The sequence below is a fragment of the Hemicordylus capensis genome, chromosome 1 (genome assembly GCF_027244095.1).
Source record: "Hemicordylus capensis ecotype Gifberg chromosome 1, rHemCap1.1.pri, whole genome shotgun sequence".
Lineage (NCBI taxonomy): Eukaryota > Metazoa > Chordata > Lepidosauria > Squamata > Cordylidae > Hemicordylus > Hemicordylus capensis.
The window spans coordinates 213407231-213424513 of NC_069657.1; the positions used below are offsets into that span (position 1 = coordinate 213407231).

Consider the following 17283-nt stretch of genomic DNA (forward strand, 5'->3'; position numbering starts at 1 on the left):
AGCTTTTTTACATAGGGAGTAAGCAAAGCAATTGCAATACAAAAGTCTTATATACAAAAAGAGGAGGTTCGGGCCTCTTTTCTTCACAAGCTCTAACACCAATCAACAGCAGTTTGCAAAAATACAGGATAGGGTCTAAAAGAATGAAGTGCGCAACATATAGCAAACCCACAACTACTGTTGTCTTCTGTTTTGTTCAAATCTCCTCCATCTCCATCACCTGAAGAATGCAGAAACCAGTTTTCTTCTTCTTCTTCCAGTTTCTCGGAAGCAGTCGGCTGGCTTAATAGGCTTGGCTGCTTCTAAGAAAAGAAGAAGAAAACCTGGGACACATCTGGATCTTGCATGAGCAAACACTGGGATTCTACAACAGGAAGATGCTTTTTTCAGCTCCATCACAAAAAGGTGTTGGTTCTGTTTCCCTATCAAATCTTAAAGTATTTTGCCACAAAAGCATGTACGATTAGAAAATGCACAGGATCCTTTAATTTGAACAGGATTTAGTCATTTCCCCAAATTAGGTATAACTTGCTAGCAAAACCAGCAATAATTACCCATATTACACTTTGTTAATTGGTTGGTGGAATATTTCTTTTGAAAACTGGAGTGTTAATTGGGAGCAGCTCATGAAAGCAAGTGACTAATTGAGTTGGCATGAGCCTGATATTCAAGTTTCACCACTAAAAAGACAACATTTACAATGTAACACTAATTTAAAATGTCGGCTTTTTTAAAATGGTGAACATTTTATAGCTGGCTCATGCCAGTTCAATTAGTTGCTAACTTTTCTGAGCAGCCCCCAATTAACACACAGTTTTTCTTAAAGGTATATTTCACAATTTAATTATAGAACTGAAATATAGATGATGATGTGTTGGTAATTAGCTTCACTTAATTTCACTCCGGTTTGCTGTAACTCTAAATTGTCATATCACTTTTATCATCTCTGTTATAGTTTTTGATGGAAATGTATTAATTTTTGTCCCATATAACTAATGCTAAGCTTGCAATCCACAACTAATTTACTTTGGAGTCGGTCATTATTTTTTTTTAAGGACTGATTAACAGGCCACCAAAGAAGATAAGATTCAGGCTACTCACTGCTCGAATGAACGGTGCGGCCTGTTTGCCCCATCCCCCTTCACAAAGGTACAAGGCCTGAATGAAGCTCATTGGCTTCTGGGTGTGAAGGGGGCGGGGTTTGCCACATGCCATGGTTGTTAGCATCCCTCTCCCTTAGTCTGTCAAGAGCAGGAACCCTCCCTCCCTTGGTATAGTTTGGGCTTGCTGGTTGCCTTTTTGGGGCCGGGCAGGAATTTTTTGGCCATTCACCTGATTGGCCTGGGGTGTGTGTTCCTTTTTGCCTGCCTCTGACTGTACCTTTAGCTACTTAGCTGAGGTTTTCTTCAGTCACAGTTGTGGGAAGGAACAGTGCAGTGGGAAGGAGCAACTGGATTTCGGTGAGCATCTTCAGGTTCTGATTAACAAATTGAGGCCCTTCATTACCATACACTTGCATCTTGTGTCTTATTGGAGTGTGGGAGCAAATAAACGCATGCACTGAAAGACAATCAAACTCCGGGCACTGCTGCAAAACTCTCAAGATTTTTAAGCTATCACAATTTTTTAGTTAACTATAACATTCTCATGCTGGCCAATGAACCAATTTGCAATTTGCCAGCTCCAAACATGCTGGTAGTTCTAGATTGTGGGGCTGGGATTGCTTAGCCAGACAAACTAATGGTTGTGACTAAGGGTGCAGATCCTTGAGACTCCCAAATATGTAGGGAGGGGAAACCAACCCCTCCCTCCTTCTGAAAATACATGCCACCCAAGGGGCCTGCTTTCTCCCAATGCCAACAATGCCCACTTGCCTCTCCCTGCTACACTGCCCTTCTTCCTCCCATCCCAGATAGTGCTGGGTCCCTATACTCTTCTGGTACTTTGGGGATGCACACGATTTCAAAACAATGCCAGCTTTCTTGTGTGGCTGACCTAGGGTTGAACCATCATAGCAGGTAGCAACATTACAAAGAACTTCTCTAGAGAGTGCTTCCCAGTGTTTGTCTTTGAAGGCCCTTCTTTTGCTGCCACCAGGAGAGGGAAAGTGCCTAAATAGATATGGAGAGAGAAAGGAAGGGGGGGAGGGAGAGGGAATGGAGGAAAACCCCGAGATGAAGATGAGGGGAAAGGGTGAAAGACTGAGAATACACTGAGCATCCTTTCTTTACATTGCCCCTTCCACCCACCGCAATTTCTTGGTATATTATCAAAGTCAGAGGCAGCATTGGAAAACTGACCATTGTAACTGCTACAATGGTCTCAGGGATGCAAGTGTAGAGGGAAAAGAAAGAAAGAACACAACGTTTTTGCTGGTTTGCCAAAATAATCCAATAAATACTACAAACACCAGCTAACATCCTGAGTAACAAAAACACACACACCAAGAGGCTCTGCAAGGATGTGACAGGGGGCCACATGCAACCCCCTCATCTTTCTCCATGTGCACTGTAGTGCAACTAGGCAAAAGGTCCCAGCTCTGCCGGTGCTCTGTAAGTGCTTTATAAGGGAGGAAACATGTCACTGAGGGTCAACGATGTGCTTTCTCTCTTACAAAGTGCTGTGTGGCCAGAGAGAGAGAGAGAGAGAGAGAGCACACACACAGAGAGGAATCAAGCTTGTGTGAGCCATTTCAAAGCCCTGTAACATGGATCCTCCTGAAGATATCTGTATGAAATTTGGCAGGCACAATCCATATGAAGGGTCCTCAAAACCTGCAAATGGTATTTGAAGTGGTTCTCTGATTGAGAGAATTAGAGGTGGTTCTCTGGTTGAAACCAGTGTGAAACTAGACCAATCAGAGACTGAAAAGAGATTATTTTCATGACATCATGAGCAAAATCCCCCCTCCAATGCATACACAAATGCATACAAATACACACCAAAAAAAAACCCATTACACAGAACAACAGGGATGGGAAACACGCCCCCCCCCCCGAGCAAATTTCAGTATATGTGCCATAGTAAAGTTCATATTTCAGTACTCTCTCTTACCAGGTCACTCAATATTGTTCTTTCCTGTTGCATTCCTTGAATTGCCATTGTGTGTTTTTATGATGCTGTTCCAACAATTCTGATTGGGTTGCCCTGTGCAGGATGATTGAAGGAGCATGTACCACCTTTGAATGGAGCAGTGGTGTAATTTCAAGGCCTCTGCAGTCCACTACCAGTAATCTTGTCTGCAGCAGCAACATGAGTCATTCATTTCATGGTTGGACTAAACTTCTGTTATTACTACTTGTCAAAAGTAGTTATCACTGGGATCCCCTGCGGACACGTTCTTACTGATCTAAAATGTCATTACAGAGTGTGACATAGAAAAAGAACATACAAAGCTATTTGCCTTAGGATATTACATGCTTCCTATTGTCACAGCTCTGGCTAATGGCATTACCTAAATCGGTGTACAGGTGTACTTGTCACTAGCATTTTCTATTAAAGAAGCAGTGACTCAGAACTTAAATAAAACACAGGCACACACACACACACACACATGCACGTGTGCATGCACACATACACGGTTTGGAAAAAGAACCCTTAAAGATGAAATTGCTTCCGGGGGTGGGGGGAGGAAACTCACTGAATGAAAATCAAATGAAAAGATAGAAGTGGAGGAGAGAAAGGGTAAAGAACCTGTTGGCATACTGCATGTGAAGGTATGCCACCTTTTGACTGTTCTAAATAATAATGTTGATGAACAGCAATAACAGAATTAATCACTGAAGCAAAGGCATTGTCACAGTCAACCACGAAACTACTTACTATGGCAGAGACCCCAACCAGAGATGTTCTCATGTAACAGCAGGTTGTTCATGTATTGCCACCTGGCAGGATCCCCCTCTGTTCCTTTGCTTAACGATAATGCTTAGCACTGTCAACTCTGACAGCAATGAACCCCTACTGGGGAGAAGTTGGATGGTGTACTGGAACTCAGCACCCCAAATAGAGGATTGGCACCAACTGTTTGTGGGGCAGTGTGAAAATAATGCTGGAGCAACAGGCACACTCCCTCAGGTGCTGGTAGAGGTAGGCCCCCCCCCCACATACAATTACACACCTGGCTGGGAAGATCTGTGCCGTGTGCATAGAAACATGTGTGCCTATAGAACATGGGATCATGGCTGATGGGGCCAGTGGTAGAGCATCTGCTATGCCTGCATAAAGTTCCAGGTTCAATTCCTGGCAGTATCTTCAGTTAGGGGGAAACTGGGAAAAGCTCTTGTCTGAGATCTTGGAGGGCCACTGCCAGTAGATGTAGACAATACGGAGCTAGATGGAACAATGATCTGGCTTGGTATAAAACAGAGTCCTATGTAACACTCCTCAGTGCATCTGGTCACAATAGTCCCATCATACTGATTTACTGGGCCACTGCAAACACTTCAGTAGGCAGTCTGTCATCTGAGAGCATTTTCAGTGACTACTGCACAGCTTTAGAATTCTCCCCTTTGAGAAAGACAAGCATGTATCATTTGAGAATGGTGTTTTAATTATTATTTAGAATGATAAAAACTTACATGAGGATGGAGACAGTTTGGGATTTCCATCTTCTAGGACTGTCACAATTCTGTAGTTTCCAGGCAGGATTCAGACTAAGTTAGTCATGATTTAGCACAACTGAAATACATGAGAGATGATGACTAACTTGAGTCTTATTAATTTAAATGCAATGTAGTGATAAATCTGTGTCTTGCCTTTAATTTAATGTTTTGTGTGTTCCATATTTAAATTTGGAGTGAAGTCTGCAGAGACACACAAAATATCTTAGGGCCAAATGAGATGTGACAGGGACAGTCATTCCCCCCACCCCATCTGCCCTATTCATCTATAAAATGAAGATGAGGTCTAATTTTTACCCCCAAAAGGTGTGTACAGGTGAGCAGAGCTGATCCCCTGAGCCCTACCCATGTTAAGTTCTCACATTCTGTCTCTGCAGGTACTTCTGCGGAGATACTTGAAGAAACAAAGTTCAACAAGTCAGGTGGTGAGGGGTAGGGTCTAGTTTTCTCACATATATTTTGGAGTAAAAATTAGACCCTCCATCTTCTGCTTTACATGTGAATTGATCAGAGATGTGAATAAACAAATCAACATGGTTTCCCCTATCATATCTAGTTTGGCCCTAACAAAACAGTTTAAAAGCAAACAAGAGCATTAGGACCCAGACCCAAGTAGATCATGACAAGACTGAGTGTTGATAGCTCCTCCCTCTATCTTCTATAGCAAGATTCTTGACTATACCTCATGAAACAGAGGGTTCCACACAAAGGCAAGCATTGATCAGTAAACATGTGGATAGGGATGTGCATAAAACCGGTTCTCCCGGTTCGGTTCGGGTCCGAATCGGGTCCGGACCGGGCCGGGGAGGTTCGGTTTTGGTTTTGCCGGACCACCCCCCCCGGTCCGGTTCGGTTTCGAACCGGTTCGGATCCAAACCGAACCGGTTCGGATCACAAAAAGTGGCTGGTTTTGAAGGGGACATTGTGTTCTACCTGCCACCCAAATTTCAAGTCGATTGGACCTTCCTCTGATTTTTTACAATTTTTTTAAAAAAAATTAATTCTTGCCCATAACTCACAATGTGGAGCCCTTAGGGGCAAAAAAGCTGGGGTGGGTGGTAGCCACCCATGGGTGTCCTCCACCCCAAAAATCCCAAGGCAATTGGTTGCTCCTAGTATTATTGGTGAATTTTTGAAGAAATTTTTTTTCCATTGGCTAGAATGGGGGTTTGGGGCTGCCCCAGACCCGCCTCTGTGGGGTGGCAGCACCCCCAAAGTGGGTCCTGGGCCATGGCAAAAATGCCCTCAGTCCCTCCCTGCAATCCCCGTAGAGATAGGAGTGATGGTTCTGTTGTTTTTATGAGGTGTTCTGAGTGTAGATTCTATGATAGCTAATGAGATTTCCAATGAGACACCATGAATCCACTCTCATTTGCTATCACAGAATCCACACTCACTCAGAACACCTCAGAAAAACAACAGAACCATCACTCCTATCTCTACGGGGATTGCTGGGAGGGACTGAGGGCATTTCTGCCATGGCCCCGGACCCACTTTGGCGGTGCTGCCACCCCACAGAGGCGGGTCTGGGGCAGCCCCAAACCCCCATTCTAGCCAATGGAAAAAAAATTTCTTCAAAAATTCACCAATAATACTAGGAGCAACCCAACAATTGCCACCCCATCTTTTTGGCCCCTCTCTCTGGGCGCCCTAACACGTAACACCTAGTCAGTCCATCTTAATGCCTACCTACTACCACCACTCCTATCCAAGCAAGTAAGAGGAGGACACTCAGAGAGACAACACCCACTCTCTGATCTAACAAAAAGGCCACTGCTGTGCTGCCTGCCAGCACAGCAGCAGCAGCGGAGCAGCACACTAAGCACAAGAGCAGCACACACAGAGAAGAAGCAGGAGGCGGAGCAGCAGAGCAGCAGACCTGCCGCTCTGCATGATGGGTGATGTGACGCCCAAAGAAACCACCGCCTCACTCAGTGCCTGCCACTGACTAGGCCCGACAGACAGAAGCCAGCCAACCTGCTCTGCTCTGCTGCTCCCCATGGATGATGCACACACACCCTACATCTGCATCCAAATTACCAGACCAGACCAAGTGCGCAGAGTCAGCACAGGCCAGCAGCCACCAGCCCAGCAACAACAACAGCTACTACTGCTACCACCACAACCAGTGTTGCCGCTACAATAACATTCCCAGTCCAGTCACGCGTGCCACAGCCTGAGCCTAGCACACAGCCAACAGCTGCTGCCAGCCAGTGCCTGGCAAGCCCAGCCAACATGAGGAGGAGAGAGCTAACAAGTAGATGGCGCACGCACATCACCAACCCATCACGACGGCGCAACTGCAAGGGGAGAGGGCACAATTACAGGCAGGAGGAGGAGGAGGAGGAGGAGGTGGGTGAGGCAATCCTAGCACAGATTTGAAAGTTTAAAATCCACCAGGACATCTTCTAGAATCTAGACTTCTGTTTTTTCTACCACCAGCTGTAGTGTCTAGTTAGTCAGTGTGCTGTGCAGCTGAGCTGAGCTGAGCTGCGTGTGAGGAAGGGTGATTGTAGCTAGTTCTTTAGTTTCAGCAGACTGAGCATTGAGCATGGGCAGTGGCCTTGGGAAGCAACACAATTACACGACCCTCACCTGCTGCTGCTGGTTCTAGAAGTTGCCTCTTCTCGTCTTTTCACCTCTTCATGTGTGTGTGTGTGTGTGTGTGTGTGCAGTGAGTGCATGCCTTTTGCCTTGCTGGAAAGAAATGCTTCTCTGGTCCACCACCACATATCTGCTCAAGGACACAGAGGCCCAAGGCAGAGGTGGTGGCACCAGTGTGAGTGCATGTGTGCTGGTGGTGTTTGCCACCACAGGTGTTTTGTGTGTGTATGTGTGCGCTGCTAGCTAGGAGGGGGGAGGGAGGCAGGGAGGGAGGCAGGGAGGCAGGGAGGCAGGGGGGAGGAAAGGGGAGGGGGAGAGGGATGTAGAGGGGATTGAAGGGGGGAGGGTCCGGCTCAGAGTTGGTCAGCCACATATTTGTGCACACACGTGCTCACGTGTGTGCTTCGGTGGGAGAGACCAGACTCTCATCATCTGCCAGACCGGGGTTGGGGGCAGGTGAGGCGGTGGTGGGCTGGAAGGGAGGGAGGATGGAAGGTGGTGAAGAGGAAGGGGAGAGGATGAGAGGGGAAGGATGGAGGGAGGCATGGGGGGGAGGGAAAAAAACATGTAGACAGACACACACCACACTACACATAGAAAGCATCCACACACAGAGACAGTGCTAGGCATCCATTCACACCGACAGACAGACAGACAGACACACAACAGGAAGAGACAGACTGCGCCTGCACCACACACACACACACACACAGACCCAATTCCCCCCCTGCACAGTTATCAATCAATATGTTGTGTTGGCAGCCAGTTCATTGCTATTCTGATGGTTTTGGGTTTTTTGCCATCAGCCAACATCAACAGTGACCACAATCAAGATGAACATAAGATGATAATAATTCATTCGTTTCATTTGAAAAAATCACCCAATCATTTTCTCCATGTAAACCAAGCCCCCCACACATGATTTCTGGTAACATTTTCAATAAAATCAATTCATTTGGCATTCATCATTTTGTTCTCCCTCTGTCACCTTTCTTTTGCATAATTTTGAGGCTTGATTTTGACATGGGGTTTTTAAAGAAAAAATTATTTACATGTTTATTTACATACAGTATTTACATATCTACACTGCATTTTTGAACGTATACCCGCCGCTGCCGCTAAGTCTAGTACTCCGTGGGCTGTGCTACTTTGGGGGTGTGTGCCGTGCCCACGCCAGGTCCCCCAATGCTGACAGGTGGATAGATAAAGGGCCTGTGCTGGTCAGCATTGGGTTTCTTTTTAGGTGGGCGTGGGCATTGTAAACATCTGGCCAGTCGCAGCACTACAACTACTACTACAACTGCATCTCTGTGTGGGCACACTACACGCTGTGACTGGCTGGCACGGCTCAGCATCTGTCACGTCAGCTCAGCTAGAGGTGGAAGGGGGGAGGGTAGGGATAAGCACAGAGGTCGAGCCAGGCAGGCGACCAACCATGGGGCAACCCACGGTAATCACTCGCCCGGCTCAAACTCCAGCTTGGGGTAGCCCAACAGGGGGAGGTTCACCTTAAGGAAGACCAGCTGCTCCACCAGACCAGGGTCCAAGCGGGAGCGAGAGGGTGTCACCACGTCCCCGGCACGTGAAAACACCCGCTCGCTCTGGACACTGGTTGGGGGGCAGGAGAGGAGGCGCACAGCCACCACCGCCAGGTCCGGCCAGACTTGGCGGCGGCTCGCCCAGAACTGTGCGCAGTCCACGCCGTCTCCCTCCACAGGCTCCTCCAAGTACTGCGCAACGCATTGCTCAGCACTGGAGGGGGGCCTGGCAGGTCGAGCCTCCCGCATACCAGGCATGGCGCCATAGCAGAACCGCTGAAACCACTGGGCGGATCTCGAGTCGGTAGCAAATGGCTGCTGCGATGGCGCCGCCTGGGATGCCGCACTGCTGGACTGGGAAGAGGGAGGGGAAGGGGAAGCTGACGCCGGCTGGCCGCCCATGCTGCTGCTGGGTGCGGGTTGGGCCGCGAGGGCTGCCCCCGCACCACTACCAACACCCTGGTCTCTGCGGGCCCTAGCGGCCTCCTCCTCCCTAACCTTCTCGACCAGGATGCCCTTCCACCTGGGCAAGTCGTCGGCACTCACGGCATTGCCCTTGAGGGCTGGGTGACAGAGACAAGCGAGGACATACTCCTCCCTGTCTCCCAGCACATCAACGAGCCGCTTGTCAACCCCAGACCTCAGCCTCCCAGCCAGAGCACGACCCTCTGGCATGGTCAGAGAGATATGGAGTCCACCCATCAGCTTCTCGAGACCAACAGCTGTGGGCAGCGCCTGGCTCAAGGGAGTGGTGTCGCCACACAAGCCCTTCGTGGCAAGCTGGAAGGGCTCGAGTGCCGACACCGCCTCGGACATCTGCTTCCACTCTGCGTTCGAGAAGTCGCAGACATCCAAGGACTCGTCCCTCGCCAGGGCGACAAGGGCTCTCTCCTGCTCCAACAGGCGCTGGAACAGGAGGAAGGTGGAGTTCCACCGCGTCTCCACATCCGTAGGGATGAGATGGCGAGGAAGGCCAAGGTCATCCTGCTTCTGGCGAAGCAGTCTCCTGGACTTCTCGCTGCGGTGGAAGTGGGCGGCCAGCTTGCGGGACTTATCCACAAGCGTGGCCGTGGCAGCAACAGCAGCTGCGATGGGGCGGGCCCCCTTCTCCTGGGACGCCTTCAGCTCCTTAAGGCCAAGGGCGTCCCTGACGGTCAGATGGAGCGTGTGTGCCATACACCGTATGTTCACACAGTCCATGACTGTCTCGACAGCGGCGGTAACGTTGGCTCCATTGTCGGTGACAATGAAGCCGCGGGAGAGGTGTGGACACCCGCCAATCCACTCCTCTATCTGGCGGTCGAGTACGGCCGCCACCTCCTCCGCGGTGTGCCTCGTGTCCATCGTCTCCACGTGCAGGACGGCCCACCTGTGCCGTAGTGCAGCGGGAGCCGCGCCGGACCCGGAAGCATCGCCCGCGGAGGTCCCCTCACTCTCCGGTCCCCACCAGTGGGCAGTGAGGGCCAGGAAAGAAGCGTGCATCCCACTGACACTGGTCCAGAGGTCAGTCGTGAAATGCACGCTTGTCCCGGCCGGAGCTGCACGCAGCTCGGCCGACACGAGCTCCCTGCACCGGCGGTACAGGGAGGGGACCACGTTCCGGCTGAACGTGGTCCTTGAGGGGATGACATATTCGGGAGCCAGGTATTGGAGAATCCGGCGGAAGCCGTTGTTCTCGACCACCTGAAACGGCTGGTCATCGGTGGAAATCATCTCCCCTATGAGGCGGGTGAGGTGATGATGGTCCACGCGAACAATACGCTGGCTGCCCGAGGACTGCGTCCACCGCTGGACGGGCAGTGTAGCCTGCCTGCTGGCTGGCACACTGCCGCTGCCCGCCCTAGTGGCAGATGCACAAGGCGCACTAGCGCTGCCAGCCTGTCCCCTGAGACCTGGGTGGTGACGCTCTAGGTGTCTCCACATAGGCGTCGTACCCAGGTGCGCAGGGTCCCTTCCACGGCTGACAAGCATCCTGCAGTGGACACAGCGGGCGTGGAATGGGTCATCTTGAGGGACCTCAAAATGCACCAATGCACCACTGCCCTTGGCCTCCTGCGCCCTGGGAGCCGTCCTAGGCCGTTTCTCGCAGGGTGGCTGCAGTCCTGGGGGGGGGGGCGGCCGCCGCTGCCTGCCCACTGCTGCCACCCAACCCGCCCCTTCCGCCCTCCACAGCGGAGGAAGGGCCCGGCTGAACTGGCATCGGAGAGGCAGGCCTCTCCTCCACCACCTCGCCAGACCGCTCCCCACCAGAGTGTCGGGCTTCATGAGGGGGGGCCCCACTGAGCGGCGAAAGGATAGGGGGAAGGGGCCCCAGAGGGAGGGAGAACCTGGCTGCATCGCTGCCAGCCTCACGGTCCTCACCGCCCTCTACCTGCTCTTCCAACTCCACAGTCTCCTCCACCTCAACAACTGGTGGTAGCTCAGCAGCACCTGGTGCCGCCGGCGAGGAGGGACCCGCCACAGCCCTAACGGTGCCTCTGCCTCTGCCGCGATTGGCGGCAGCAGGCGTGGGGAACTGAATCCTGCGCACCAAAGATGGGGCCGGAGCAAAGAATTCTCCAATGGGGAGAACTGGGGTGTCCTCAGGCTCCCCGCGTCCTCTCCCTCCCCGTGCCGCAGGCGCACCCCGCACCTGGCCTCTCCCACCTCTGCCTGCCAGCCTTGAGCGAGCCCTGCCCGCCACACGGCGCTCAGACATGCTGCTAGGTCAGAAGGAGGGAGACTTTAGGAGGAAGGCCAGAGAGGGTCAAAAAAATAATTTGGAGGGGCTTAGGGGCCAAAAAAAAGGCAGCTGATTTGGAGGCGGCGGGGGGGAAGTTTGTTTTCAAAAAAGGAAGCCAATTGGGGGGAAAGGAAGACTTTTTGATATGGGGGGGGGGAAGCCAATCGAAGTGAGGGGGAGGGTGTCCTTTTGGGAGTCAACCACCAAGCCAATTGGGGAGATGGGTCTGGGAGGGTTTTTTTAAGAAAAATAGGGGGTTAATGGGTGGAACCCCGGTGTGGGAGGGTGGCACGGGCAGTTGGGTGGAGTAGTTGTGGTGTGGGTGGCAAGTTTTTAACTTTTTTGGGGGGGGAGAGTGGATGGGGGGAGGGCACAGCACCTACCGGGGGTGGGGGAGGGATGCAGTCAACGCTTGGGAACCTGCAGATCAAAGGAGGAAACCCTTATTTAGTGAACTTGAACACAAAGTGTGGGTTCTGGGGGGTGGTTCTCAAGTAATGCTCCTGTGGGGGGAGCATCAAACTCAATGCAGCCTATGTAGTGACTCTAAATTGCACACAACCAAAACCAGAACCCAGTCACACCAACACAGAGGTTGAACCCACCCACTCTGTGACTATGCCTGCCCAATGCCATGGCAAGCAAGCAGCAGCAAACACTTGATGGCAGCCTCATGGATTGAACATCATGATCATCATCATACGTGTGTATTGGCCCAGCATGTAGTGGCAGCATCAGAGCCCAGCCAGGACCCCACTCAGACTGCCCCAGAGGCAAGGAAGCACTCTGGCATGGCATGGGCCCAGCATGTAGTGGCAGCATCAGAGCCCAGCCAGGACCCCACTCAGACTGCCCCAGAGGCAAGGAAGCACTCTGGCATGGCATGGGCCCAGCATGTAGTGGCAGCATCGCATCAGAACCCTGGACCCCACTCAGACTGCCCCAGAGGCAAGGAAGCACTCTGGAAGGCACCTGTTCAAAAACCACCTGCAAGACGCATGCAATGCAACGCAACACACAGCAGCAATTTCTTTATTGGGCATGGGCATGAAGACACAAGTTTTACAACAGTACATCTCCTCTCCAAGGTTCCCTCCCTCCTCCCCACACCCAAATGCATTTCAGAATAGGGGTGTCCCTATTTAAAACCGCCAGCTAGGGAGAGAAAGGGGCAACAAAAGGTGCACAATCGCACACGCACTAACCCCTCTTCTTCCGGTCCTTCTCCTGCCGCTCACTGCTGGTCACGGATTCGCCGCCGCCAGCCAGCCACCCTGGGCTGAGACACAGCAGGGCAGCCGCACGAGGCACACAGGCAACCGGGGTAGTTCAACAACGATGGAGGGGCAGAAGTGAGGAGACAACACTATTTGTGTCGCTCAACTCACCCCCAAGCAGAGACAAAATCAACCAAAAACTATAAAAAGAAAAAAAAAACCGATGGCAGCCGCCAGGTGGGTAGGCTACTGTGTGCGGCTGCAGCTGTGGGAGAGGAGGTGGAAAGTGAAGGGGAGCAGAGAGAGAAAAGACTAAGAGAGAGAGAAAAGAGAGGGGGGGCAGGGACAAAGAGAAAGAGAGGAGAGAGAGAGAAAAGAAAGAGAGAGAGAGAGGAGAAAGAGAGAGGATAGAGAGAAAGAGGAGAGAGGAGAAGCGCAGCGCAGCAGGGAGGGGGGATTCAGGTGTGGGGGGAGGACACAGCAGTAGCAGCGGTCCAAAGAGGTGGGGGGAGCAGAGAGGGTGTGTGTGGTTGGGGGCTAGTGTGTGGCAGGGGGCCTGGGGTAAGTGGAGAGAGTCAGGGGCAAGGAGAAAAAGAGGTGGGGTGGGGGGAGCAGAGAGGGTGTGTGTGGTTGGGGGCTAGTGTGTGGCAGAGGGGTGTTGGGGGGAAGGGGAGGGGGCAACAACAAACAGCAAAGGAGAAACTGGAACAACTCGGGCAGCAGCAGCGATTAGGCTGGATGGGGTGGTTGGGGGAGGAGCTGGGCCTGGGCTAGGGTCTGGGAGGAGGGAGGGTGGGGGGGCAGGCGGGGGGGGGGAGGAGGAGGAGGAGGGTAGCAAAATATATATAGCAATATATATCAAGAGAACACAAGCCAGAAGTTTAAAAAAAATGAAAAGAAAGACTATAACCAGCAGAAAAAACTTGGGGGTGGGGGTGTGGGGAGGGGGAACCAAACACAGACTCTGAGGGGGGCCACTAAGTGAACAGAGACAATGAAACCACAATTGCTGCAAATTAATAATAGCAAATGAATAAGTGGAACCAAGCAAAGAAAACTGGACTCTGTTTGGCAGCAGCAAACTTGGGAGAAGGCTGGATGGGGTGGGGTTGGGGTGGGGTGTGGTTGGACTTGGAGGGGCAAGTTGGGAGCAGGGAACCAAAACTGATTATATGGGACAACAAGAAACAACAACAGAATCCTCTGGGGGTGGGGGGGAGGGATTCAGGGAACCAACTCACAGGGCAGCAGCAGTCAGCAGAAACAAACAAAATGGTACAATTTAAGCAAAACCAGCAAGCAATATATAAATGAAACCAATGCAATGCAATGTGAAAATCAAAAAGTTGGACAAAAACAAGGCAGGACAAAGAGCAATAATTAATGGAAGAAGTTTTAAAGCAATGAGGATGCAGTGGGTGGGAGTGGGGGAGGGGGAGGGTAGGCCCAAAGGATGAGAAGGGAAAGGGGGGGAGGGGGGGGAGAAAAGCAGACAGACAAGGAACAGGGAAAATTGGGGGAAATTAAGAAGAAAGTAAAGTGAAGTAACACACAGTATACAGACAAGAGACAGACAGAGAGAGGAGACACACAGAGAGTCACAAAGGGCAGGTGGACAAAGGATTAGACAGAGCACACACAGAGAGACACAGGACACAGTCAGGACTCACAGAGACACCAGAGCAGCCAGCAAAGGGCAAGCAGGTCTCAGAGATGATCCCACAACTGCAGCCAAGAGAAGTTTCCAGAGAAGAGGCTTGGGTTTATATAGGTTTGAAATTCCCTCCTTTGGGAGCCCCCACCTTTGCACTCCCCCCACGGCCAACAGGGTGCCAGCTCTCAACAGTGCAACAGCCAAGCAGCCTACCAGACCAAAGGACTCATTCTGGTCAATCAAGGATCAATAGCGCAGCCAATACAATGCCTGGAAATAGCATCACAAAATGGATGCAAGGAGGAGCAAAAGTTTCAGGAAGGAGACACAAAATGGAGGACAGACTTGGAACTTTAAAGAGACACTCCAGAGACTCAATTTCATTCCCGAACCGGCTCGAATTCGGTCCGGCTCGGTCCCGGAAGGGCCCGATTCGGTCCGGGATCGAGCCGCCGGATCCGGACCGGTTCGGGACGAACCGGTCCGGATCCGGACCGAACTGCACATCCCTACATGTGGATTCCATTTTAATAGAACAACAACAACAAAAAGCTTTTTTTTTAAAAATGGGGAAACTTTTCTCTGCCTCAGCTTAATAAACTTCAGGAAGTGGACTATTTTTTTCCTAGGGTTATGGAACATGGGACTCTCAACAGGAGAAAGATGAAGTATGCAGCTACTCTGAAACCCAGCCACATGTTGTGGTGTGGGATTTGGATCACTGTTATCTAATCTACTGTTCAAGGAAGCCCAGCTGATCTGAAATTCCCCTAAGGGAAGAAGGCAAGAGGCAATACAGAGAGATATTAAGATGATAGCAAGGAAGAGAGGCTCATGGTTTCTTGGGAGTTCTACACTAAGAGCATGTCTCAGGATCTGACCTTGTTCGTGGACTAGACTAAACTATATATGCTGCTTTCGCTTCCACATCGTGTTTTGAACTATTTTTCAATAGTTTTGCTTTCCTTCGGTGTACATGATATCACTGAGAGCTCTTTTACAATTTTATGCACAAATTTGCTAAAACATTTCTTTGTCCATGATGGATTAGATTAAGGTTTCTAGACTTGAAGAGCAGAAAATTCTTTACATAAAATTATTATCATTATCATTTATTTATTTATTATTATTATTATTAATAATAATAATAAATAATAATAATAAACAAAACTTTATTAGTTAGTTACTGCATAATACATGTTTATCTGGGCGGCTCACAACACAGCACTGAAACATCAAGTAAAAACACATAAAGCACATGAAATCACAACACACACACACAAATACAATATACTGTATAAAACAATGTAAAAACCTTTTTAAAGCATCAAATTTAAAAATCAGATTTAAAAGGCCAGTGTGAACAGAAAGGTCTTTACCTTGGCATTTTCTGGACTATGAGATTTGCAACGGTTAATGCGTTGCAAACTGTGACGGAATAGCGCAACAGTTTCAAAACGAGAGTAAAGGGTTGTTTAATGCTTCGTTGTAAGCTGGTAGCCATTCATATTTTCTGTCCACGGCAACATATTTTCCAGGCAGGAGTGTCTATATTCTCATTGAAACACAATTATCTGCCCCTCCTCCTGTTCCATTTGCGCCAATGGAGTTGTGGACTGTGTGTGATGTAATGACCTCTTATATACGTGTGTGTATGTGTTGTTTGTTTGTGTCTGTGTGTGCGTGTGTGTGTATTCTCTGCTGCCTTGAACTAATCCGCCAGCAAGGGGAAGCACCGTTCCAAAACAAAACCTTATGCCGTTGCATCCTTGTGCAAGTAATTCCAGGAATAACTTTTTAAAGTAGTTTTTTAAATGGGGGAGTGAAAGGGAATCCTGTGGAGAGCCTGGAAGGTGGAAAGAGAGGAACTGGCATACCTGGGTGGCGGCAGCCAGAGGTCCCTCAGCTCCTCCACCACTCCTCAGTCGGTTGGATTCAGAAATCAGCTCAGCTGCCCTGCCCTCCCCTTCTGTGTTGACAAGCACAAGTTATATTGGAAGCAAGCGGAGGAGAGGGGAGGTGTGGGGTTTGGGATCTGTGGGGAGGAAAGGAGAGATTTCTCCCTGCCTGTTTCTCTCCCCACAGAGGAAGCAGGCATGGGGAGGGAAAAGAACTGTCCCTACTGCCACACACTGCACTGGATAAAATGCGGGGCAAGGCTTCCTACAATGGAAAAATACAGCTACTTTCCTGCAGCACATTGATAACATAGTAGGGCAAAAACACATTATTAAAATTTGAATCAAAGCATGGGAAATATGAACGTCACCTTGCTGACAATGCAGCGACACCAATGTGGAAATGCAGGCAATACAAAGGGGCACTTAGCGGACACATTGTGAGTACGTTGCAGCATGTAATCTGGAAAATGCCCTGGCATCTAAAAGAACAAAGTGATGATGCCAGGTGAACCTCACTAGGGAGGCTGTTACATAAACGGGGTCCAACCACCAAAGTAGCCTTCTCCCTAGTAGCCACCCTCCTCACCTCACTTGACCAGGGCCACTCGGAGCAGGGCCTCCAAAGAAGATCTTAAAGATCTGTTTACTATGAAACATCAAGGATACAGCACTCTGGCATTATCGTCATCATCATCATCATCAGCAGCAGGCAGCTTCAGGAGAGCCTTAAAGACCCATCTTTTTAGCCTGGCTTTCAATGATATTTAGTTTTAATTGTAATTCTAATCTGCTTTTAATTTTTTTCTGATTTTAATTTTTATGTATTTCTGGTTTTGGTGTAAACCACCCTGGCCACTTTGGGAAGGATGGTATATAAATGAATGAATGGAAGGAAGGAAGGAAGGAAGGAAAAATTACAGCACTTTAATTTCTAGTAGTAACAATGATCGTCATTTTACTTTGAAAGATTGCTTTAAGATAGTAGCTGTGAAAATGGCCTTACAGGAAACTGGTTCCAGGACCCTATT

General features: G+C 49.9%; 1 long non-coding RNA gene across 2 annotated transcripts in view; it reads right to left on the reverse strand.

The window, feature by feature from the left end:
• The window catches only part of LOC128340981 (uncharacterized), an 87339-nt gene that overhangs the window by 15890 nt on the left and 54166 nt on the right, over window positions 1-17283 (reverse strand). Inside the window, exon 3 of one of the 2 annotated variants that reach the window (XR_008314125.1) lies at window positions 4578-4677. The exons of the other annotated variant lie outside the window; for it this stretch is intronic. This is a non-coding gene — a long non-coding RNA (uncharacterized LOC128340981). The remainder of the gene's footprint in view (window positions 1-4577; window positions 4678-17283) is intronic. 2 annotated transcript variants of the gene reach the window in all.